Source organism: Cupressus sempervirens, chromosome 5 (genome assembly GCF_028749045.1).
Source record: "Cupressus sempervirens isolate cs-2001-9-10 chromosome 5, ASM2874904v1, whole genome shotgun sequence".
NCBI classification, from domain to species: Eukaryota; Viridiplantae; Streptophyta; class Pinopsida; order Cupressales; family Cupressaceae; genus Cupressus; species Cupressus sempervirens.
In genome coordinates, this window is record NC_143122.1 from 254,571,445 (window position 1) to 254,599,366 (window position 27,922).

General features: G+C 36.8%; 1 protein-coding gene across 1 annotated transcript in view; it reads left to right on the top strand.

Annotated features, from left to right (window-relative positions):
- The window catches only part of LOC149555493 (putative kinase-like protein TMKL1), a 269,901-nt gene that overhangs the window by 168,356 nt on the left and 73,623 nt on the right, over nucleotides 1–27,922 (top strand). The window lies entirely within an intron of this gene.

Genomic DNA, 27,922 nt, shown 5'->3' on the forward strand with positions numbered 1-27,922 from the left:
AAATACTTGTTTTAGGAATCAACATATAAAAATAAAATAATGTTACTATCATGTTTCTTGTTGAGTTATTTTTAAAAAAAAAATCAAATTAATAATAATGGTTCAATAATTAAATATTAGGAATCATTAAATTATATAGTTTTTAATCATACAAAAAATAAGTTTTGACTGGCTCCAAAATTTCATATAAGATTTTTTTAAGGAGATCTAAAACCCCACTAAAATTAAAAAATAACAATAGATAGAGCATTACAATACAACAACTCCAAAACAGTAAGCAAACAACAACAAAAAGCTAAAGTCAAACTGAGCTCTAGCTACCCAAAAGATCCCAGGGCAAATGCCTCACATTGAAGATTGGCTCTCTTAATCAAGGATGTCCAAGGGGTTTTCAAAGGCTCCCCTGACCAAACCATAAGTTTCAACATCAAGGATAACTTATGTAAACTCCCCTTTGGAAAAAAGTATAAGATTTTGTCTGATATAAAATTATTTCAAAAGAAATTTTTTAATTTCTATTGGTGATTTTTTTTTCAAAGTGGGAAAATATTTAATTTTGTGATGATTTTTTTCAATCATATGAAAGTTCTATAAAATCCTAGCAAATCTTTCATTATTGGTGAAAATCATGGCTAGAAGTACACGTAGGTCTAGCAACCATCATTTTAATTTAGTCCACTTTTATCACTATAATTTCCCTCCAAATTATTTAATGGGAGTTTGGGGGCAGCGTCCCTAGTGCACTCCCTATCACAATATAGGGTGGGTTTAAAGGGAAGTCCCCTCGAAAGCTCAAATAACTTTTAATATTTTATTAAGCCACCCTAAGTTAATTTTATATTATCTAACATATAGAAACTCTTCTTCTTCTTTTTTTATCCATTGGATGATCCTAAATCAATGTCATAAATATTATTTTCGGCCAAAATTTTAAAGGACACGAAGTTTTAGAGAAAATTCCCAAGATAAAGATACATATCTGTAGTCAAATTTATTTTGTACCAAGTGAGAAAGGATAAAAAGTTCTATAGAAAGTCTCTCGAATAGAGACACATGTCAAATTTATTTACTAAACCTATAACTTAAGTTAATTGTTAGCGCATATTGGAAAATATGACCAACAATCTTTAGAAATTGTAGACAAAAATATTTAATTTATTGTGTGCAAAGTTTAGATTCTATTAGCAAAGCCATCACTAAAATACAAATAATTTTGTAAGACTATTAGTTATTGGCCTAAGTATGGGACCCAATTTCTATAAAGTGTTGGCAACATGAAAAGTGCAATTTTTTAATCAACTTATCGGTCCTCGATGAGTGAAATTCACTAATTGGCAAATATTCACCACTAAACTTATCCTTGTTTAATATGGCTCCCAAAACCATAATTGCAATCTACCTCAAAAGATATATCATCAAAAGCCAACTAAAACAAGAGTAATAACTACTCTAGCCCACCATGGGATATGACATGGAACCCACAACCACCTTGGGTTTTATGATGTCTCCCAAAAGCATAATAAAGTGCAATGTAGCTAAATAAAGTATTAAAACATACATAGCATCAACTCTCAACAATCTTCCAAAAGCCACATTGACATGTACCTTCACATCAATAGAAGATATAACCTAAGAAAATTCAGTGGAATCTTGAGACATATTCTAGAGCTCTTGCTAAAAGACAAAAACTTTTGAGCCTGGGATCACCATGAAAATAATCGTTGAATAAATCATTAAAAACTTGGATTGAATCAACTCTCCAACAATATCTACTAGTATCTTCACCAACATCCACCTCCACCTCTATAGAAGATAGATCAAACTCAATAGGATTTTTTAACAAAAATGAAAGATGATAGTATTGATCCTCATTTTAATGCACAATGGACTTCACCCACCTCAATAGGAGAAGAAGGGTTTGGAAGGAGAACCAAGATTGAAAATATCACTACATAGAAGTAATACTTAACATAAATAATAGATTTCATCCTTTTCACCCATCAAAGAACTAGGGTTTTATCATTAAAGAAGCACATACACTAGTCCTCCTCTATATATACTTAGAAAATTCCACAACAAAAAAAAAACCTAACTAGAAGCCATGAGGGAAAAAACTAAGAAACTTAGGCACCACCAAAAATGTTACAACCAAAGAGGAATCCTCTAAAGAGCTTCAACACTTAAAAATAGAGAGTCATTGTGTGGACCATATTTGAAAGAAATCTCACAATATCATAATACCCATCACAAAAAAAATAACTACCAGAATCACTAAAAAGATGATTGTGTCCTTTGTGACAAGCATAAAAAAGTACCAATAAGAAACAACCTTAGTTGTTGATTCAGGATATGAGCACATGAATCAGATCCATGGATTCATGGTTTTTTTCCGATTATGATTTGTAAGGATTTGTGTGTGTGATATATATAGATACACACTAAAAAATAAGAAAAATATACATAATTCTAAAACTAAATCATTTTATAGGATGAATCTATGATTCTAGTATAGATCTATGAATCTAGCATATTTGATCATTGATCTATTTTAACAATTATAAAGAAAATAAACACATTCATATTGAATTATTGCATTACAAAATGACTTAAATTTTCTAACATAATTCACTCATAAATGAGTCAAGACTAAAGTTTTTGATTTCAACCATCAAATGGATTTTCAAGAAAATCTGCATTAGAGGGGTACCGATGAGCTAGAAGTGCCATATTTACATCAGTAGAGGAACCCATATTAGTTCCACTAGTAGTAGATGGAATTGTGAACTCATAATCCTCCTCTTCATCAGATACATCATCCAATGCATCTCTAGCAAGATCTCAGATGGTCATATCTAAATCAAGAGTCTTTGGTTCTACATCCCAAAGCTTTTGGGGCCCCTTCTTGTACTTGGGATCCTTTCGTGCCAACAAGTACAAATTATTATGAATGAAAACAAGGTCTTCTTATTTATTGGAAGTCATCTGGTTGTGTCTAACCAAATGGATAAAGGAGTAAGTAATCCAATTCTTCTCAGATGTAGAAGAGCTTGCAATCTAGAGAAAAATTAAAAGAATACAAGAATCAAGATAAATTCAAGGAATCAAGAGTGTTAACTTTAGAAATTAACTTTTAAGTGTTAAATTTTACAAAATTAATTGGTATGGAATCTCTATGGAAAGATGTTGGAAGTGCATATTGTTGGAAATGAAGAGAGAAATTGAGAGGGGAGGGGTGAATCAGTTACCACAAAAACAATTCCATGTCCTAGATGTCAAATCAAACTTTTCACCGATAATGCAATACTTGTATCTAGCTTATTTAAACTAAATTTTTGTTGTAACTTGGTTAAAAAAACATTCTTATGAATATTAATAGAATGTTAACCTTTAGTAACTTAGTTGCAGAAAAATAAAGCATAAAAAAAAATACGAAGACAGATGACACCAAGATTTAACATGGAAACCCAATTTTTTAGAAAACTACCATGCAACTAGTTACAATATTAGTTGAAGTGGGCCATATTTGGAGCTAGCCCTGTTAAAGGTTACAATACATATTGTTAAGTATGACCTTGTTAGAGGATTTAGATCACCTTGTTAGGAGTGATTTGGTTAGAGGTCTTCAAACACTTCAATCTTGAAATATCACCTTGCTAGAGGATTTACAGTCTGACTGTTAAGTCAACTCTGTTACGAGATTTCTTTATTGCTGCAATGATTAGAAGGTAACAATAATTTGATCTGATCTATGAAGAAACTTCTTTGCATATTCAAGTCTCTATTTTGGCTTGACCTTTGGATCCTTACTAATCAGTATATTCTTTTCTTCTTATCTTCCACACTTGCCTGCTCTTCCTTTTCCTTTGATTGCATGTCCATTTTGTATCATATATTACACTTCTTGATATCTCTTATATATCATGAGATTTCTCAAGTCAGTTTGAGTGTCTTTTCAAATAACCATTAAACAACCAACTAGTCAGCTCAATTAGTTAATTAATTAACAAGTGTAATCTATTGACACTTAGTCAATACTTGGATTGAGATTCCTTTCATGCTCGACCACTTAGTTAATACTAAAATCCCTTCATTGCTTGACTACTTTGTTAATACTAAATATTGAATGTCCTTCATTGCCCAACTACTTAGTAATACTAGCATTTGTGTAACATCAATGACAACATACAATTTGAAGAATCAATTCCAACAATTTCCCTTTTTGGCATTGATGGCAACACAACATATCAACATATAATGATAAAATTGTGAGAAATTAGATAATATCCTTAGTTTGATTATGATTCTCATCCATACCAACTCCCTATGTGATTCTTCCTAGATTTTTCTCGGCAACTTCCAAATGAAATCTCCCTCTTACATCTGTCATCACTTTTTTGTGTACTTTTGCCATTTTTCTCCCTCTTTGTTGAATATTCCATCATCTGTATACTTTCCTTTTGAGATACTAAAAATCTCCCTCTTTGACATTAAATATCAAAGGATACATACTTTGAATTTACTATGTACCTTTTGTAGTGATTCATGTGTAATATGTTCTATATTTCACACCTGAAGTGTGACAATATGCATCAACTTGATAGATCTTCAATGAAACTTGGTTGATGCATCATTATCTTGTGCTTTAGTGGGCATCAGATAGGGGAATAACCCCTTGTTTACTTCTTGGATACATAAATGCATCCTTAAGTAATGCCTTAGTAAATATGTCTTCTATATGTTCCTTGGTGTTCACATATTCCAATCTCACCTCTTTGTCTTGAACCAATTCCCTTAGGTAATGATACTTGATTGCAATGTGTTTTTTCTTCATGTGCATCACAGATTTTTGGATATATTGATTACACTTGTTTTATCACAATAGATAACCACTAGCTCCTTGATGTCCTCCTTCATTCTTGATAATAATTGCTTGATCCATATTATGTTTGAGCAATTAACTATTGCAGCAATATACTTTGCTTCTATTATTGATTGAGAAATATAATTCTACTTCTTGCTTGTCCAAGATACTAATCTTTTTCCAAGAAAGAATGATCCTCCACTGATGCTTTTTCTATCATCAATGCTTCCTACCCAATCTACATCTCTGAAGGATTTTAGCTCAAGGTTTCCTCCTCTCTTATACCATAGATAATATTCTTCAATTCCATTTAGGTACCTCTAAATTCTTTGTATTGCCATCATATGATTTTCTTTAGGATTTGCAGAAAACCTTGCAACTATGCCAATTTCCAATACAATATTTGGTCTAGTGTGTACCATATACTGAAATTTCTCAATTATTAATTTGTAGGTAGTCCGACTTACCTCCTTCGAATAGTCATTATTTGAAATTTAATGGCTAGTAGATATAGGTGCTCCAACACATTTGGAATCTTCCATTCCAAATACTTCAAATATTTCTTTGATGTACTTTGACTGAGTGGTGTATATACCATCCTTCATTTGATGAACTTGTAGGCCAACAAAGAATTTTATCTCTCTAAACATAGACATTTCAAATTCTTTCTTCATTTCTTCAACAAATATTTGCATAGCATCTCATGTCCTCCAAATATGATATCATCCACAAATATTTATGCTATCAATATCTTGTCCTATGGTCCTTCTTTTATAAACAAATTACTATTATCATTTGTCTTTTCAAAACCAATTCTTACCAAATATCCATATAGTCTTTCATACCATGCTCTAGGAACTTGCTTCGGTCCATATAGAGCTTTGTGTAGTTTGCATACAATGTCTCTTTTGTTTGGATCAATGAAGCCTTTAGGCTATTCAATGTAGACTTCTTCTTCCAAGATTCCATTCAAGAAAGTTGATTATATATCCATCTAGTATACTTTGAATCCTTTGTGTGCAACATATGCTAGTATTATTCTAACTCTTTCAAGTCTTGCAATAGGGGTAAATGTTTCTCCATAGTCAATATCTTCTTCTTATGCATATCCTTTGCACACTAGCCTTACCTTGTTCCTTGTTACATCTTCTTTCTCGTATAATTTATTTTTGATTATCCATTTTATACCAATCACATTCTTATCCTTAGGTCTAGGTATAGAAGACCATGTATTGTTCTTTTCTATTTTCTCAATTTCTTCATTCATTGCCTCTATCCAACCTTCATTTTCTAAAGCATCTTTTATAAATCATGGTTCAAATTTACTAAGCAAGCATATACCTTTAAATTTGTTCCTTCCCAGTATGCCATCTATCTCTCCTCCAATTATTTATTCAGGTGCATGATGTCTTTTGACATATTTTGCAAGTTTAGGCTCTCTTCTTCTTGCTTTTGAAGTAGGTTCACTTGGCTCTCCATGCTTTTGATCTTTTTCCTTTTTCTTGGGCTCCTCTATTTCTAAATTAGGTTCCTCTAATTGAGCTAACTACAACTCAAGTTGTATTGGCTATGACTCAGGTTGCACTATTTAAACTAATTGCAACTCGGGTGTTGATCTCAGATTGGTTTTGACAAGTGAGTGCCTATACACTTAAGTCATTTACTTAGTTCATGCAAAATAAGTAGCATATGTTGAGCACAACACGTATAAGTTAGAGCATGTCGAGTCAATAGTGAGTGTCGAGTCACTCATGTGCCAAGTCACTCAAGTGCCAAGCAGACAGTATATGCCAAGTGATTCAGGAGCTGAGCAAGCAATGTATGCCGAGTCATTCAGATGTCGAGTCACAATATTAAAATCAATATATGCTAAGCATCAGGGATTTCAGATGTCGAGTAACATAGTTTTGTCATAGTTATTTGCATTGGCACAAACTATCATGTAAACCATTTTTGAGCCAATTACAGATTGAATTATGATATTTTGGTGATGGGTATGTGTAGGATCATGGTGTGCCAAAAAGTGGTGGTGTGAAAAAAAAAGAGTTTGAAGATGCCTAAAAGCACTTCAAAATCCGCTTTGACTTTTTTTCACCTATCCAAGAACCAAACCTGGAAGGTAAGGCCAAGCCTTATCGGATATCCGATATGATATCGAATATCCGACATGTGACCGGATATCTGATAATTAGAGTAATAATATTATACCACTATTATTATTATTTAATATTATTATAATAATTATTATTATTATAATATAATAGTATGATATATTATTTAATATTATTATTATAATTATTATTATACTATAATATAATACTATTATTATTATAATATTATAATCGTATAATATTTGTCAATAGTGGCATGTTGTGATGGTTAAGTTGTTGACTTGTTATCCTTGCCATCAAGGTTCAAATCTAATGGGGATGAGGTCCCCCATTTGTGGCCTCACTAGTTCATAGCTCCAGGTCAAAGCGTTTACCCCTCTTTAAAAAAATAAAAAAAAATCGTATAATATTATACTATAATAATAATATTATAATGTATTATATTATAATAATATAATATAATATTTAATATATTATAATATATAGTAATGTAATATAATATATATAAGATATAATATAATAATAAAAAGTAATATCTTATCATATAATATATAATAAAAAAGTATAATATATTATAAATTATAATAATATAATATAATAATATTATTATTATATAATATAATATTTTATATTATAATATATAGTAAATTAATATAATATATATAATATAATATAAAAATATATAAAATGTAATATAATGTAATATATATTATATGTTATATGTTATATTATATATATTATACTCATTATATGTTATTGCAGCCATATTAGATATCCAATAATATCGGATATCCGGTACCTGTGCATTGGATTAAATAAAATCACAGACCCGTGGGCCCTCATTTTATGCAAATTTGGGGCCAGTATTACCATTATCGATCAGATATCAGATACGAGATTGGATATCAGATATTTAGGTATGTTTTCTTTTTCCCCAACTCATTTTGAACCTAAATTTAATAGATTTTAGGATGATTTTTTTTGTTTTAGTTGAATCTAGGGTTTTTTGACAAAAATGGTTAAAATTTAGATTTTTTTTTAATATATATTACGTTTTGCAATTCAAGAGGAATGGCTGATCAGAATGATGACACTGAGGCAGGGAATAATATTCCTCGTAACCCACCACCAAATGATCCAGTATCCCCACAAAATCATCCACCAATTGATCCTCTACCTCCTCAAAACCCTCCTCGAATCAAGGATTTGATAAATGAAAATCTCATCGAGTTGAGAGGTTTACATAGAACATATAATAATGTACCTGCAATGGCTCATATGTTATCCATGTTAAACACCATAGTGGATAACATTCAAACCCTTACGAACCAACAAAATGCCGCTCTTCGTTGGCATGATGAAATGCACCAGATGTTTGATGATAGTTTGGATTATGATGAGGTCGCGGCCCTCAACATAACCAAAGACAATTTGGCTAGCCTTTTTGCTAACCCAAAAATGGGTATACCAGTTGACCCAAAAAAAAATAAACTATTGATTAAATGGTGCACAAATGACACCATACGTGCAAATTTTTGGGATCGTTGGTGGATGGTCTTTGATATCCCTCCACATGGCAATTTAGACATACCATTTTATTTCCTTAGAAAATTATATGCAGAATTTGTGTTGAAACTTAAAGTGAACTATTGGAGCATGAAGCCCAACATGGGCTTAGGACTAGGAGCTCCTCAGGATAGACCCTCTTCCCAATAGAAGAAACTTGGCACTTTTGTCCCCCCGCCTGATATCTCCCCCCCTCCTCGAGTGCAACATCCAGATATTATGGCAGAGGCTAGCTCTTAGACCATCAGAGCCATTCATAGGCTGAGTAGCCTAATAATATCTCATTCTAGGTTAGTCCTGTCTCCTCATGTTGATGATGTTGGTGCTAGTTCATCATCGTCTAGCTCATCACATGTTTGTGTGCCTCACACTTGCATTACATGTAAGAATATTTTCCTGGGTCCCATAGGTGATCTTCCTGAGTATCATTTTGTATTAGACGAGGATACACCAAACGCACGTGTAGAGGCTACAAACCCTGATACGAGAGAGGAGGGGAATGCAGAGGCATGGACTCCTTCGGTGTCGGTACATGTATACATTTTTTTGTTATGACATATGCGATTTAAAGTTAATTTTTATAATAGACTAATTTTAATTTATAAGCCATACTGACTTTTACATGTATGTGATCTTCATTCATGTTTAGTTGATGACTGAGGAGGAGCTCAGACAGATAGATGATGCTACACTCTCGGCTATTTCATTTGGCCTTGAGACATCTACAGTACATTATGTTGTGTTCACATTTTTTTTTTCTATTTGATATATCCATTATTCCATTATTGGTTTTAATATATCCCAATTAACAATCATTGATGTCTTTGATCCTCTATCTTCATCTGGTACCAAGGCTCTCTTAGATGATTTAATAGGTGCCCCTGCACCAAACACCCCACCTTCAAAGCAACTCTTGTCCCAAGAGTTAAGGGGTACTATCTTCTTTCCTCCCATCCTTCTAGAGGGATGTTTGCAACTTTGCACCTGCAATGTATTACCCTGCACACCTGCATACAAATCATTAGAAACAAAAATCATTGGATCCTTGTTACCAGTCATGGTAACCTTACTGCCTACTGATTGTGAATAGTCATGTTTTATCCTTGACGAAGGCTGAATAACTTGTTGTCTAAGGTCATGCTGACCTTGTGTCTTATCCTCCATGGATATGTTCACTTCTTTGTTCACTCTCGTCACCAAAGGACACCATACTATTCCTATTATCACTCCTTTTGTCGTCATTGTCTGCTTTTATGCAGAATTCTGAGTTTTGTATTGAACAATCTCATCCTTCATAACCAAAAGAGATGGCTTTAGTGGCATACCTGTCATATCATGTTTACTCTCCCTCTACTCCTGCAAGTCCACAAACTCTTTCTTGCAAAAACAAATAACTATTTCCTCATCATGACCAGTCAAAGGATTTAGCTTAAACTTCACACCATCTTTGTGTACTATATAAACATTTGATGAGCCAAAATGAATAGTGTTCCTTGAGGCTTGCCAAGGCCTTCCAAGGATTACATGGCAGCATGTCATTAGAATGACATCACATATAACTTGGGGTAAGTGCAAAAAGTTGTGGTGCCAAAAGGGGGGTATAAGTGGATACCTTTTTACTGAAATCTGCAAATTTTGAACTTCAACAAGAATTTGAAGATAGTTACACTCAAAATTTTTAGATATGACAAAAAAAAGTCGTAGTCCTTTGAATCTAGTTTCTAAACTACTAATTTTTTTCAAAATGGTTTAGTTTTAGGTCCTCAAAAAAGGGGGCCACAAAAAGTGGTACTGTTTATTCCAAAAAAACATAGCACGGTACAAAGTGTGACCCCCCTAATATTTTAACTTTTTTTTTGAAATTTTTTAATCACTCTGGTCAAAAGTTACTTAACACTATTTAGTTTATCCCAGATTTTTTGAGTAATTTTATAATGTCTATTTTTTTTTACGAATTTTTTAACTAGAAACATCCCAAAAATGTGAAATATTTGTGTGCTCCCCCTAGAAATAATTAAAAACTAATCTAAAATCAAAACTTTTTTTTTTCAAAGTGTGTAGAATGGAGTCTAGTTTCTAAAAAACTAAGTTGTTACAAAATTCGATGAACGAGCTAAAATCTATAGACCAATTAGTACGTGGTGGTTTTTGACAAAAAATGAACATACATTCAAAAGAAATTATAGATGAAAGGCTTGAAATAATTCAAATTAAAAATAAATTATATGGTTAGATAGCTAACACAGAGACCTATAATGCTATGTAACTTGATCTTATCGATACCCAACCACGAGAAATCTTGAAGGGGAGCACAGAAGAAAAAATAATCATTTTTTGTATGTTTGCTAGAAAACACGTCTTAGGCCTGTTCATCAAATCCAAACCTTTGGGTTGGATCTCTAAGGAAAAACCAAGCCTTAGGCTTGGGTTTGATTAAGGTTTAAATAGCGTGTGTGCCCTATAGCGCATACGCACTATAGCGTGCACGTGCTATTTAAGCTTCAGTTCTAAATAGCGCGTGCGCGCTATAGGGCACAAGGACTATAGTGCGCATGCACTATTAAGATGTAAGTTGCAAAAGAGAACTAGGTGGGGGGGGATAGGGGAATGGCTATGTGTGTGCATGAAAGAGATAGAGAGAAAGTAGGGGATAGGAGAGGGGAGAGAGAAAGTGAGAAAGAGTAGGGGTGGCAAAGAGAGTATATGATGAGAGAGAGAGAGAGAGAGTAGGGGTGGCAAAGAGAGGAAGTGTGAGAGAGATTAGGGGTGGAAAAGAGAGAGTGCGGGATGGGGGAAAGAGATTTAAAGTAGGGGATGGGAGAGAGAGGAAGTGTGAGAGAGAGTAGGGGTAGAAAAGAGAGAGTGTGGGATGGGGGAAAGAGATTCAAAGTAGGGGATGGGAGAGAGAGGAAGTGTGAGAGAGAGCACAGGTTGGGAGAGAGAGATTAAGAGTAGGGGATGGAGGAGAGAGAGAGAGTAGGTGATGGGAGACGGAGTGGGAGAGGAAGAACTTGAGAGAGAGGAGGATGGGAGTGCATGTGTGTGAAAGAGAGAGAGTATGGAATGGGAGAGGGGGAAGACAAAGTATCTCAAGAGAGAGTAGGGGATGGAAGAGGGAGTAGGTCATGGGAGAGGGAGTGGGAGAGGGGGAGACAGGGGGGAATAGAAATGTGTGTGTGTGTGTGTGAGATAGAGAGAGAGAAGGGGATAGGAGAGAGTGTGAAAATTTAAGAGAGACTAGAGGGTAGCAAAGAGAGAGAGAGTGGAGAGGGAGAGAGTGAGAGTGAGAGTGAGAGAGAGAGTAGACAGTGGGAGAGGAAGTGGGAGAGGGAGAGCAAGTAAGAGAAAAAGTAGGGGATGGAAGAGGAGAGAGGGGGGATGGGTGTGTGTGTGTGAAAGAGAGAGAATCAAGAATGAGAGAGGGGAGAGAGAGATAGAGAGAGTAGGCCATGGTAGAGGGATGGGAGAGAGAGGGAGAGAGTGAGAGAGAGAGAGAGAGAGATAGTAGGCAGTGCGAGAGGGAGTGGGAGGGAGGGAGAGGTGGAATGGAAGCATTTAAGAGAGATAGAGTAGGGGATGGGAGAGAGTAGGTAGTGGGACAAGGACTGCGAGAGAGAGAGAGGGGGGGGGGGAATGGGAATGTGTATTTATTTATAAGAGAGATAGAGTAAAGGATGGGAGAGAGTATGAGAGTTTGAGAGAAAGTAGTAGGGGATGGGAGAGAGAGTGAGAGTAAGGGTGGGAGAGAGAGAGAGAGAGAGAGAGAGAGAGAGAGAGAGAGAGAGTAGAGAGGAAGAAAGAGAACTTGAGAGAGATAGAGAGTAGGTAGTAGGAGAGGGAGTGGGAGTGGGAGAGGGAGAGGGAGAGAAATAGGGGGATGGGAGTGTGTGTGACAGATGTAGAGAGTAGGGTATGGGAGAGAAGAAGAAGAGTGGGGGGATAAGAGTGTGTGTATCTATGAAAGTGAGAGAGTAGGGGATGGGAGAGAGTGTGAAAGTGTGAAAGTAGGGGGTGGCAGAGAGAGAGTACGACGATGGGGGAGAGAAAGTAGGCAGTAGGAGACAAAAAGAGAGAGGGGGGATGGGAGTGTGTGTGTAAGAGAGATAGAGCAAGGGATGGGAGAGAGTGTGAGAGTGTGAGAGTAAGGGGTGGATGAGAGAGAGTACAAAGATGGGGGAGAGAAATTAGGCGGTGGGAGAGGGAAAGAGAGAGGGGGGATGGGGGTGTATGTGTAAGAGAGATAGAATAGGGGATGGGAGAGAGTGAGAGTGTGAGAGAGTAGGCGATGGGAGAGGAGAGAGAGAGTAGGGGATGGGGGAGAGTGTGAGAGTGTGAGAGAGTAGGGGATGGGAGACAAAAGAGAGAGCAAGGGATGGGGGAGAGAAAGTAGGCGGTGGGAGAGAGAGTGGGAGAGGCAGAGAGAGCTTGTACAAGATGGGAGAGAGAGAGAGTAGAGAGGGAGAGAGAGAACTTGAGAGAGAGAGATAGTAGGTAGTAGTAGTGTGAGTGTGAGAGAGAGTAGGGGGTGGTAGAGAGAGTACGACGATGGGGGAGAGAAAGTAGGCAGTTGGAGAGGGAGAGAGAGGGGGAATGGGAATGTGTGTAAGAGTGAAAAATTAGGGGATGGAAGAGAAGAGAGAGAGTAGGGGATGGGGGAGAGAAATTAGGTGGTAGGAGAGGGAGAGAGATAGGGGGGATAAGAGTGTGTGTGAGAAATCTAAAGAGTCAAGGATGGGAGAGGAGAGGGGGTGAGAGAGGTAGAGAGAGTAGGTGGTGGGAGAGGGAGAGTGAGAGAGAGTAAAGGATAGGAGAGAGTAGGAAGAGAGAGAGGGAGGGGATGGGAGAGAGAGAGTAGGGAGGATAGAGAGTAGGGAGGATGGGAGTGATGTGTTTTGAGAAAGCAGGGGGTGGCAAAGAGAGAGTACAATGATGGGGGAGAGAAAGTAGGTGGTGGGAGAGGAAAAGAGAGAGGGGGGATGGGAGTGTGTGTGTAAGAGAGAAAGAGCAGGGGATGGGATAGAGTGTGAGAGTATGAGAGTAGGGGGTGGCAAAGAGAGAGAGAGTATGATGATGGGGGAGAGAAAGTAGGTGGTGGGAGAGGGAAAGAGAGAGGGGGGGATGGGGGTGTATGTGTAAGAGAGATAGAGTAGGGGATGGGAGAGAGTGAGAGTGTGAGAGAGTAGGGGATGGGAGAGGAGAGAGAGTAAGGGATGGGGGAGAGTGTGAGAGTGTGAGAGAGTAGGGGATGGGAGATGAGAAAGAGAGAAAGGGATGGGGGAGAGAAAGTAGGTGATGGGAGAGAGAGTGGGAGAGGCAGAGAGAGCTTGTACAAGATGGGAGAGAGAGAGAGTAGAGAGGGAGAGAGAGATAGTAGGTAGTAGTAGTGTGAGTGTGAGAGAGAGTAGGGCGTGGTAGAGAGAGTATGACGATGGGGGAGAGAAAGTAGGCGGTAGGAGAGGGAGAGAGAGGGGGAATGGGAATGTGTGTAAGAGAGACAAAGTAGGGGATGGGAGAGAAGAGAGAGAGTAGGGGATGGGGGAGAGAAATTAGGTGGTAGGAGAGGGAGAGGGAGAGAGATAGGGGGGATAAGAGTGTGTGTGAGAGATCTAAAGAGTCGGGGATGGGAGAGGAGAGGGGGTGAGAGAGGTAGAGAGAGTAGATGGTGGGAGAGGGAGGGTGAGAGAGAGTAAAGGATGGAAGAGAGTAGGAAGAGAGAGGGAGGGGATAGGAGAGAGAGTAGGGAGGATAGAGAGTAGGGAGGATGGGGAGTGATGTGTTTTGAGAAAGTAAGGGGTGGCAGAGAGAGAGTACGACGACGGGGGAGAGAAAGTAGGCGGTGGGAGAGGAAAAGAGAGAGGGGGGATGGGAGTGTGTGTGTAAGAGAGACAGAGCAAGGGATGGGATAGAGTGTGAGAGTGTGAGAGTAGGGGGTGGCAGAGAGAGAGAGTATGATGATGGGGGAGAGAAAGTAGGTGGTGGGAGAGGGAAAGAGAGAGGGGGGGATGGGGGTGTATGTGTAAGAGAGATAGAGTAGGGGATGGGAGAGAGTGAGAGTGTGAGAGTGTGAGAGAGTAGGGGATGGGAGAGGAGAGAGAGAGAGTAGGGGATGGGGGAGAGTGTGAGAGTGTGAGAGAGTAGGGGATGGGAGACGAGAGAGAGAGAGAGAGCAGGGGATGGGGGAGAGAAAGTAGGCAATGGGAGAGAGAGTGGGAGAGGCAGAGAGAGCTTGTGCAAGATGGGGGAGAGAGAGTAGAGAGGGAGAGAGAGAACATGAGAGAGAGAGAGAGATAGTAGGTAGTAGTAGTGTGAGTGTGAGAGAGAGTAGGGGGTGGTAGAGAGAGTACGATGATGGGGGAGAGAAAGTAGGCGGTGGGAGAGGGAGAGAGAGGGGGAATGGGAATGTGTGTAAGAGAGACAAAGTAGGGGATGGGAGAGAAGAGAGAGAGTAGGGGATGGGGGAGAGAAATTAGGTGGTAGGAGAGGGAGAGGGAGAGAGATAGATGGGATAAGAGTGTGTGTGAGAGATCTAAGGAGTTGGGGATGGGAGAGGAGAGGGGGTGAGAGAGGTAGAGAGAGTAGGTGGTGGGAGAGGAAGGGTGAGAGAGAGTAAAGGATGGGAGAGAATAGGAAGAGAGAGAGGGAGGGGATGGGAGAGAGAGTAGGGAAGATGGGGAGTGATGTGCTTTGAGATAGTGCGTACGCGCTTTATAGTGCGTACGCACTATCTCAAATCACCAAAAAATGGTCAAAAACCAACCTTGGGGCCCATTTCATCCATTTTTTACTTTTGGTCTGTTATGCTCTCTATTATTCCGACAAAAAACACGGGTTTCAACATCTAGCGAACACTATTTCAACACTTTTGGAAGCTAGCAAACACCAAATTCAATCATTGGATACGTGATTTGAAGAATTTTTGAATATTCTTTTAATAGAAAAGGTTAGTGCAATCCATTTTAAATATTGTTTGTCGATATATAGATACAAATTTGATTATAATTTGATATGTTATGTAATATATATTGAATTCATTAAAAATTGTATGTTTGAATGAAATGTTATTTCGAAATGGTTAGAAATTTGACAAGTCGTTTGATATATATTGTGTATTCGTTCAAATAATTATAATTTTTATATGTAATTGAATAATTTGTAATTTAAACATTTTAAGTAATTCGGATGTTTGAATAATTTGACATGTAGAAATCATCATCATGCCAAGGAAGAAACCAAAGATTCAAACAAATGTAGATAGGGAGAGAGATTTGACAATTAAAAGAGATAAAATGAAATTACTACGTGAACAAAAAAAATTGCAAAGCAATGATGAAGAATTAACTTTCGAAGAGGATCAAGAACCACCAGTACAAAGAAACAAGGAGGAAGAGTTAGCAAGACAAAGAGAACGAATGAGATTGTTACGCTCAAGAAGACAATTGAATTGTGAAGCTACACCATCCTCCAATGTTGGAGTCATATCATCCTCTACACCATCTTCGAATGTTGGAGTCATATCATCCACTACACCATTTTCCAATTTTGAAGTCATATCATCCTCTCATGTTGAAGAGACACTGATTTATAGATCCGACGATATACACACTCCATCATGTCATGTTGAAAGCACAACATCAACACATCAAGTAGGTGATATTTCATCTTTTACATCTTATTGCCAAGGCACATCATCTTCGGTTCAAGCTACACAATACACTCAACCTTATATTGATGTTCAAAATGTTGAGAGAATTGAAGAGATTAGAACACCTTCTAGAATTCATTTTAGAAAACCAAAATATTTGATTGATATTGATACTAACATTTTGAAATCAATCCCTGACAAGATTAGCAAGCGTACTTGTCAAAGAAAAGTTAATCATATGTGGAGATTATTTTTTGAAGAATTAAATATTACAGGTCAATGCCAATTATTTGTTGAAATTATGAGGAATTTGAAATTTAGGCCTATCATGAAGATTCTTGGGCTAAGAACGATGGATGATTCAAATGAAAGAAATATTGTAAAGAATCTAATGAGTGCTTATGACAAAGTGGGTTCTAAATCACACACCAAAGATAGTAATATCACAAGACGAGTACTCACATCGACAATAGTAAGTAGCCAAATGAAGAAAGCTCGACTCATGAGAAAGACAAGAAAAATATTAAAAATTGGTAGAGGTACCTTAAGGAGAGCCATGCTAAGGCATGAGAGATTAGAAGATCCAACAAAAAATGAGTTATGGACATTTAGCAGTAGACTACCATGAAAGGATAAAGAAATTAGTGAAGCCTTGAAATTATTGATCGAAGATTTTTGGAAAAATAACACACGTGTTTCTCCTAATCAAAGAGATATTGTAAGAAGGAGGATTGGTAGCCGAAATCGCGAGCCACATGCGAAACATTTTTTGGACTCAACTCAGACACAATTTTTTGCAAAATTTATTGGTATGTATCCTCAAATTCGAATAAGTCAAAGATTTTTTGAGATGGGTAAACCTTTTTATGTGAAAATAAATCACACACGCACAACTTGTTGTTGTAGGATACATATTGAATTTTCTAACCATTTTGATGTTTTTAGGCACATATGCATAGTTTTGCATTCTCAGATTGTTTTGCAGGATTGTGACATGAAAGAGACACCAAGATCTTCAAGGGAATTCATATCCAACATTTTATGTGAAATAGGGGACAACCAACAATTTTACAAGACATCATACTTGGATGGTACGTGCTTATTTTGTGGTTCTTTGCAACTTTTATCAACTTGTCAACATATGGATAGTACACATACAATTGGAAATAAAATAGTAGATTACGGAAAAATCAAGACAGTGACATATGCTCTAAAAGATGGGAAACATGGTAAAAGATGTGATCTAGTTATTGAAAAGATTCTAGTGTATGAGTTCATAAAGATTTTTCGTGAAACAATTATGTACGAGTATGCAAGGAATACCCATAGAGCTCGATGGTTGGATTTGCAATTCAAGTTGTGCAAGGATACATTTCCATTGGATACCATTGTTTTGGTTGTAAATTTTGCAAAGAACTACACACTACAACCACAAAATGAGGTGCAAGCAAAGTATTATACATCTCAATAGGTTTCTATATTTGTTCACATAACATTCATGCATTCACCTACAAGTATAGAGGATGACAGGAAGATTTTGAGGGAGTACCATTTTTACATCAGCGATGATCAATCACATTCTACGGAGTTTGTACATGGTTGTTTTCAACTATTTTATGGAGATTTGGCTAACAGGGGCATATCATATCGTCAACACATTATTTGGTTAGACAATTGTGCATCTCAATTCAAGAATGCATGGATCTTCTATTGGTTGAGCAGGATGCACATGTTGTGTAGAATTCAATATATGTGGAATTTCACAAAGGCTGGTCATGGTAAGGGAGAGCACGATGGTGCAGGCGCATGCATTAAAAGAGCCTTGGCTCGTGAAGAACTAAAGTACAAAGATGGAGCAATATTGATAGATGCAAAATCCATCGTCCAATGGCGTAACGCTACAATGGGTCCAAGTAAGAAAGGTGAGTCTATAGTTCGTAGATTTTTTTGGTTGATAGATAATACTAACATTGCACCATATCAGGATTGTTGCACACTAACAAGATCTAGTGAGTTAAACTCTTTTAGAAGCTCTGATGCAGGTTCATGGAGTATCCACACACCAAAAATGGCATTCTATTGTCCATCATGTGCAGAGGAAAATTGGGATGACTGTGAGTCAACTGAATGGGTGGACAAATGGGATATATGGGTTTTGGACCCAATTGACACCTATCATCCCCCACAAGCACTGGAAATGGTAGAGATGGATTCATCTATTGACTTTGACCGCTTGTCAGATTTAGTGCAACCTGGTAATATATATATTTATATATCTTTGTAATTTCAATATGTAACTTTATAACTTTTACCCAAGTATTTTCTAAATTAATGACCGCATTTTGTACATTTGTCACTGCAGGCCATGTTTTTGCTATTATTGCACCTGAAGACAATGAAGAAGGGACAAATTATTATTTGTGTCATTGTGTTGAAGCCAAACAAAAATTGGATCACTCGGTTATAGATGGTGAAGGTTTAGAGTACCATGTTGGTGCGGTGGTTGTAACAAGCACATGGCTTAGACGATATCCTATGAAGAATCCTAACTTGTGGTTATTCGAGGATTGGAAAATAGAGAGGAAGATTCTTCATTATTAAAACCTTGTTGTCGCATCAAATGTCCACTTGATAAAATATGGTGAAAAACCACATATTAAGATTCTTTGGAAAGTTCGTGAGTCAGACCATAAGGCAATACTTGAGACATTAAAATGTCGAGAAAATCCAGTTGGCTCATTAGATTGAATTAGGAGAGAGAGAGAGAGAGAGAGAAAACGTGATCAGTTGGATCCAAATACAATGTTACAACCTCTTCCCCAAGACTATCACATGCCTAAGGTGGACCGTATTGTTATGATGTGTAAGTGATGAGATTTAGTTTTGATTTGTTTAGAATCTAGATACATTATTTGAATTTATATTAGATTCTTTAATAGGACCCATTTTTTTAATATTATCTTAGATTTTTTACTGTGCTAATTATTCATTTGTAGGTCACCAAAGAAGAGGGCTAATAAAGTTGACACACAAGTGATAAAGGGTGAGATGCCAAAATCATCTGTGAAATGGTATTATCAATTCAAATCCTCAATATTTATTAGTGTTCTTTGTTCAAGTACCATTGTATGCTAATCATCTTATGCCTAGAATTGCAGAGGTTAAATTATGTCAATACTAAGGTTTGTAGCATCTACTAAGGTTTTTAGCACCAATTGGTCACGCTAAGTATAGTAGTTGTATCATGAATCCTTCTGAACCAATATGACTAAGATTCTCGGAAGAAGACTAAACCATATCATCTGTCTACTCCCTCTTTATATAAGAGTTTTTAAACAATGAGAATGAAACATTGATTATTACTCCCCCCTCAATGTAAAATTCTCATTGATTTCATTTTGTAAAGTTTTAAGTCACTACCAACCTCTATATCATTGTATTCTTCTTATCATCAAATTACACAACAATGAGAATATGAATGATGACTTCTTCACATGAACCTGACAATTATAAATGCTACACCTTAATAAATGTTTGGGCTTGGTCTTTACCATTCAAGCTTATAATACAATACATTGGCTTCATTTGTATTTGGAAGTATTTATTATGTTCGTTCCAAAAGTCATTCTTCATTTTCCAATATGAAAATGTGACTATCATGAAAGGCATAGTCTTATAATTTGTAATTTGTATAATGGTATAAAAGCTTGGTTGTGGGTTTGAATCCATACAACCTATGATGAGTGAATAGTGTCATGCAAAACACCCTTTGTTTCTTTTTCTATTTCAAACACATTCAACCATAATTACCACCATTACCACTACCAAGGGATGAAGTCTTGTAGGCTTATAGGTAAAATTTTGATTGGTAGTGATCTTCTTAACAAGGTCATCACCAACATTGGTGATCTTGCTATGAGGCAGACTAGTATCAATGTCCAATGCAATACTCTCCTTCTAGTTGAGAATCATATTTAACCCATTCTCCTAATTGCTTCCCTCCCCAAATTTTCCATTTCCCCCATGACCCTCCTTCTCATGCATTTATTCTATTTATTCTTCTACCTCCTCCTCCGCTTGGCCATTTTGCAACACCATTTGGATGGAACTCTAGCCTTCCTCAAAACCATTATACATGACCTCTCCTTCTTCAAGATATTCTATAAAATTTTCCTCAACCCTTGAACCTTTCAAAACCCCAATCTCAATGGAAGGCTTCTAGACCAAAGGAACTAGTAGATCCAGTTCTTTAAGAGAAAGAGACAACAAATCCAATTTTCTAGTGACTAGATGGAAAATTGGGGAAATCATTTCAATTAGTTGTAAATCGAAAGGAATTATAAGTAAACTATATTAATATAATAAGTAACTTAGTAATTATATCAATATAATTTAATTACTAAGAAAATGAATTTATTACTCTAACATATAGTACATTATTTTGCAGACAAAGGTGTTGAATTTGATGCTTAATAGATTTACATACATGTGTAATAAATAATAAGTGTTGTTTCTTTGGGATCAACACTACAAAATGAAGGATGTCATACTACATTCACAAAGGTACCAAAATATTTTATTTGATATGGAGACAAAAGAAAATGTGTATTCTTCATAACTGCATTTGAGTCTCATGTATTATCATTTTCAGCTATTGACATCAGAGATACCTTTACATCTTCATCATTGTATTGATCAACGAGTCCTTATTGCACTCACTAGTTCTAAGCCAATGACTAAGGTATGAAAGAGTTTACATTAAAATTTCATTAGTACTAAAATTCAATATAAAATTCATAGGCACAATTGAGTGGTAACTTTGATGGTTTTTGTAGGGTCTTATTACTCCTAACCATTAGTGTATCCCTGAAGTGTATATACAGAGGAATTGTCAGCTAGCTATAAGAAAATATAAGTTTTATGTGTAAATATATATATATATTTTATATAAAATAGTTATTTATTCATATATAATTTTGATTGTAACATGTCGAGTTACAAAAGATTCTAGACTAATGGACTAGTGAGCATGTTAGGAAGACCTCATTATATACGCTGGTCATCTCCCACTTGTTGGCAATTAAAGACAATTAGGGATTTATTTTGTTCCCCTAGTTGGAAAGAGTATATATCTAATGATATACATTTTACACCTATATGGCATTATTGGGCATATGTTTTGTATATTTTTTTTTCTATGTATGTCATTTTTTACATATATTTCATGTATGACATTATTAGACATATGCTTATGATGTTTCAAATTATTGATAAATGAATTATATGATATTGTTAGACCTTATGGAATCAACTTTGATTTTTTGTTATCACATTGGTTTGATGCTTGTATTCAATCAATCAACATAGTTTCCTTTTAATTCTTCCACATTTGGCATATCCATCTAACAATGAACTTATGATACTCACATCAAGAAGTGCATGATTGCATGGTTTTATGGTGGATGTCCCTCTCTTTTTTAAATTCCAATTTTATTCATCTACATGAGTAAGGGAGATCAATTCCATTTCTTTCAATTCTATTTAAAGGTCATTAAAGTTTTTTCAAACAATGTGATTAAATAAATATTATTCAGCATTTACCTCTATCATCAAGGTTGATTCATTCCTCCTCTTATTTTACCAAAGAATTTGGATGAATCACCCATGGCTCCTTACATTTCTTGAAGAAAATTTTCAAATACTTTGCAACATGTTTTCTCTTCTTCCATATAGTTCATGTTCATTGAAGACATTTGGTCAAACAATATATATGCTTTGTATATTCTCACAACACCAATAGTCATGGTACAATGCTTACAAGATCCATAGTTGAAGAGAAGCTATGTGAAGCTTCTAGAACCATGGACCTATACTTAATTTAGTATTATTGCATCCATGTTACTTATGAAGGTGGAACTTTCACATAGATAAGTAGGGAAACCAAAATTGAAAGCCAAACTTAACATAGAAAAGTAAAGCAAGCCTCAACTATATTCTCATTAAACACTGTGAATTCAAATATCTTTGACGGGGCATATCTTGAAGCTCGTGCAAGATATGGATGAGGTTCTAGTTCCTATAGGACTGTGTTGTAGAGACCTACAATAACCTCTCTCACTTTTTGGAGATCGCATTTCATTTTCATTCTACAACACCATCTTGGGTGATGTTGAAACTTGCAGTGTTGGCGAGTACAAAGTTGCCAACTGCCAAATCTCTCTCATCTTTTATCGTGGGATCAAAATATCTAATCCATTAGCTCTAGATGGTTGGGTAAACCCTATCCCCAACCTCATCTTTTCCCCTTCAGTGCTCAAACGTTCTCAGGCACGTTGAACTGGAATGTCCCTAAGGGTCACTAAATGCCACAGGGCTGCAATCTTTGATGGGGCATATCTTGGAGCTCGTGCAAAATATGGATGAGATTCTAGTTCCTATAGGACCATGTTGTAGAGACCTACAATAATCTCTCTCTCTTTTTGGAGATTGCATTCCATTTTCATTCTACAATGCCATCTCGGGTGATGTTGAAACTTGCAGTGTTGGTGAGTACAAAGTTGCCAACTACCAAATCTCTCTCATCTTTCATCGTGGGATCAAACTGTCTACTCCATTAGCTCTGAGTGGCCGATTAAACCCTATCCCCAACCTTGTCTTGTCCCCTTCAGTGCTCAAACATTCTCAGGCACACTAAATCGAAATGTCCCTAAGGGTCACTAAATGCCACAGGGCTGCAATCTTTGACAGAGCATATCTTGGAGCTCGTGTGAGATATGGATGAGATTATAGTTCCTACAAGACCGTGTTGTAGAGACTTGCAATAACCTCTCTCACTTTTTGGAGATCACATTCCATTTTCATTCTACAATGCCATCTCGGGTGATGCTGAAACTTGCAGTGTTGGCTAGTACAAAGTTGCCAACTACCAAATCTCTCTCATCTTTCATCGTGGGATCAAAATGTCTACTCCATTAGCTCTGGGTGGTTGGGTAAACCCTATCCCAAACCTCATCTTGTCCCCTTCAGTGCTCAAACGTTCCCAGGCACGCTGAACCGGAATGTCCCTAAGGGTCACTAAATGCCACAGGGTTGCAATCTTTGACGGGGCATATCTCAGAGCTCGTGCAAGATATGGATGAGATTCTAGTTCCTACAAGACCGTGTTGCAAAGACCTACAATAACTTCTCTTGCTTTTTGGAGATCATATTTCATTTTCATTCTACAATGCCATCTCGGGTGATGTTGAAACTTGCAGTGTTGGCGAGTACAAAGTTGCCAATTGCCAAATCTCTCTCATCTTTTGTCGTGGGATCAAACTGTTTGCTCCATTAGCTCTGGGTGGTCGGGTAAACCCTATCCCCAACCTTGTCTTGTCCCCTTCAGTGCTTGAATGTTCTTAGGCACGCTAAACTGGAATGTCCCTAAGGGTCACTAAATGCCACAGGGCTGCAATCTTTGACGGGGCATATCTTGGAGGTCGTGCGAGATATGGATGAGATTCTAGTTCCTACAGGACCGTGTTGTAGAGACCTACAATAACCTCTCTCACTTTTTGGAGATTGCATTCCATTTTCATTCTACAATGCCATCTTGGGTGATGTTGAAACTTGTAGTGTTGGCCAGTACAAAGTTGCCAACATGGGATCAAACTGTCTGCTCCATTAGCTTCGAGTGGCCAAGTAAACCCTATCCCCAACCTTGTCTTGTCCCCTTCAGTGCTCAAACATTCTTAGGCACGTTGAACCAGAATGTCCCTAAAGGTCACTAAATGCCACAGGGCTGCAATCTTTGACGGGGCATATCTCAGAGCTCATGTGAGATATGGATGAGGTTCTAGTTCCTACAATATCATGTTGTAGAGACCTACAATAACCTTTCTCACTTTTTGCAGATCACATTTCGTTTTCATTCTACAATGCCATCTCGGGTGATGCTGAAACTTGCAGTGTTGGCCAATACAAAGTTGCCAACAACCAAATCTCTCTCATCTTTCATCATGGGATCAAACCATCTACTCCATTAGCTCTGGGTGGCCGGGTAAACCCTATCCCCAACCTTGTCTTGTCCCCTTCAGTGCTCAAACATTCTCAGGCACGCTGAACTGAAATGTCCCTAAGGGTCATTAAATGTCATAGGGCTGCAATCTTTGATGGGGCATATCTCGGAGCTCGTGCGAGAGATGGATGAGATTTCAGTTCCTACAGGACCGTGTTGCAGAGACCTACAATAAATTTTCTCTCTTTTTGGAGATCACATTCCATTTTCATTCTACAACGCCATCTCGGGTGATGTTGAAACTTGCAGTGTTGGCCAGTACAAAGTTGCCAACTACCAAATCTCTCTCATCTTTCGTCGTGGGATCAAAATATCTACTCCATTAGCTCCAGTGGCTGGGTAAACCCTATCCCCAACCTCATCTTTTCCCCTTCAGTGCTCGAACATTCTCAAGCATGCTAAACTAGAATGTACCTCAGGGTTACTAAATGCCACAGGGCTGCAATATTTGACGGGTCATATCTCGAAGCTCGTACAAGATATGGATGATATTCTATTTCCTATAGGACCATGTTGCAAAGACCTACAATAACCTCTCTCACTTTTTGGAGCTCAGATTTTGTTTTCATTCTACAACGCCATCTCGGGTGATGCTGAAACTTGCAGTGTTGGCCAGTACAAAGTTGCCAACTGCCAAATCTCTCTCATCTTTCATCGTGGGATCAAACTATCTACTCCATTAGCTTTGGGTGGCCAGGTAAACCCTATCCCCAACCTTTTCTTGTCCCCTTCAGTGCTCGAACATTCTCAGACACACTGAACCGAAATGTCCCTAAGGGTCACTAAATGCCACAGGGTTGCAATCTTTGAAGGGGCATATCTCAGAGCTTGTCCAAGATATGGATGAGATTCTAGTTCCTACAAGATCGTGTTGTAGAGAACTACAATAACCGCTCTCATTTTTTGGAGATCAGATTCTATTTTCATTCTACAACACCATCTCGGGTGATGTTGAAACTTGCAGTGTTGGCCAGTACAAAGTTGCCAACTGCCAAATCTCTCTCATCTTTCATTGTGGGATCAAATTGTCTGCTCTATTAGCTCCGAGTGGCCGGGTAAACCCTATCCCTAACCTTGTCTTGTCCCCTTCAGTGCTTGAACATTCTCAGGCACGCTGAATTGGAATGTCCCTAAGGGTCACTAAATGCCACAGGGCTGTAATCTTTGACGAGGCATATCTCGGAGCTCGTGTGAGATATGGATGAGATTCTAGTTCCTACAGGACCGTGTTGCAGAGACCTACAATAACGTCTCTCGCTTTTTGGAGATCACATTCTATTTTCATTCTACAATGCTATCTCGGGTGATGCGTATCTTAATTATATTGTTGGAAAGCATATCTAGCATGTCATTTTTGGAAAGAAAAATCATGGAACTTGGTAAATGTTTCATAAGTTAATGAAATGTGTTACTACTAGATTATGTAAACTTAGGATTATATGATCTCCAAGAGTTTGGTTATGTTCTTTAGCAAACCTTGGATGCAAGGTGGTGTGTAGATTCTACTCCCTCTTTGTGAGTAATGCTAGTCACTTTGTATATGTAAATTGGTTTTCAATTGGGTATGTTATTTTCAACCTTAATGGTGATGAAGTATTAGCTTGAATCAGCTTGTAACTATCTAGCCACCAGATTTTCTGTGATTCCATCAAATGTGGGTTTTGTTCGTATTTATTTATTTATTTTTATTTGTTGTGCTCTTGACCTTTGAGGCTTTGAATTTAAACTTGTGCACTTTGGTTTTTGAAATTTTATGTTCTTGAGGTAGCTAGGAGGTATGTTCTATGTTGCTAGTTATGTGTTGTGATGTTCTCTATCAGGTTCAATGTGGAACATTGATAGAATTTATAAGGGAGTAGATTGTGAAGAACATACCATTCTCCTTTTTATAATACACTATTTATTATGTTTTAATTAAAATCACTTCTAAATCCTATCTTCCACTTGGACCTATTCCTCTTTTGGCAATCCCTGAGATTGCCAATTCTTATTAATTCAAGTAGAGACAAGATGAACCAGATTAATATAGTGACCTATAGATCAAAGGAGGATGGTTAAGAAATGGTCTACTAGAGATCAGCCAAGGATAAGGATAGCATAGTAAGAAAACGATTATTTATTTGGTGGGTATAAGTCTTTTATATAACAAACCATTTATATGCATAGTAAAAGAATTGAATATAGATTTGAGAAATATTGATCACCTACAGTCTGATCATCTTCACAAGTATGCAACTTTTGTTTCACTATTTCATGTGGGTTTATTGAACTTTCTTTGTGAGGTCATTTACAGATGGGATGTTCAAAGGTTGAGTTCCTATGGGCTGTCAATACTTTGACTATACTTTAAGTCAATGATTATCAATATGGGAAAAAATGGAACTCGTTGTATTTTGAAGTACTGAGAAGATGGCCTTGGCCTTCCCCAAGAGTTTCAGAAATGGGAGACATTAGGTAAGAGAGTGAAAATGTTACTATCGCTTCAACGCACATGACACAATTGGAAATGCAAATTTTGATGGTAATCATTTTGTGATAAGGGAGAGACTAGGGATTTTTGTTTTCCCTTGAATTTGGTGGTGGGAGATCAGTGGTAATTCTCCTTGGATATTCCTTCTTATGATGTTAGTGACAAGTGTTGCTCTTTGAAAACACTTGTACAATCTTTTTTAAATTATTAGATAAAAATAAAGAATTGTAAGTATTAAACATGATTAGCCTTTAGTTCCTAGAAGATATTTATTTCCCCATCAATGCATTTAGAAAGTTAAGTTTTAAGAACATAAATAGAAAAAATTAGAGAAGCAATTTAAAAATTTATATTGATTGGAAACATGTGAGTCTTGAGTTTCCTCTATCTTTTAAAGAATGTTCCTTAGCTAGCATACCTAATTCCACATTCCATAAGAGTGTCATTGCGCTAAAGATTTAGGAAACCAACTGCTCTAAGATAAAGCTTCCCGGTCAATAATAATCTAGCCTATTGAGGTACATAATACTTCTCAATTAAACTTGTGTTAATTCAATATTAATTTTGTAATTAACTACAATTTCAGTATCTATGTATAGGGGGTGACTGAGAAAACTATTTGAGGTCCAATTTGAAAATATATTTGTAAGGATCTCAACCAAGGTTCACAACTTCGATGATTAATACATTCATTCAGGCTAGAACCTCACTACAAAAAAATAATATATAAAAAAGGTAGTGAATAACGTCATGTCTAGACCCAAATCAACCAATGAAAGTCAAATCAGCATAATGTTGAACAACAATATATGCATTGAGTGGGTTGTCATAGAAAAGCTTCAGAATAAAATTAATGTCTAGAATTAAAAGACCTTAAAGAAAATTTATGCTTGTAACACAAATGGCCATTCAAAACTAAATATGATTACAATATGTGAAATAGCATTACGAGAACTTGTAATGCTCTTGTGAACATCATGTTAATTCTTGTAAGAATCCCTAAGATGCTTTTTATACTCAAAATTTTGTTGAAATTGATTTAATTTTTATCCTGTCAGTTAATTGGCTTAGGGTGATATATGCTTCTTGGATGGAATAATGAGTTTGTGATTAACTCTGTATTAAGATTCATAGCATCTTCTAGTTATTTGCAAAGGAAATTTATAAATCAAGCTAATGTCATATGGCTTGCTTGAGAAAGATGTCCATGTTCTTA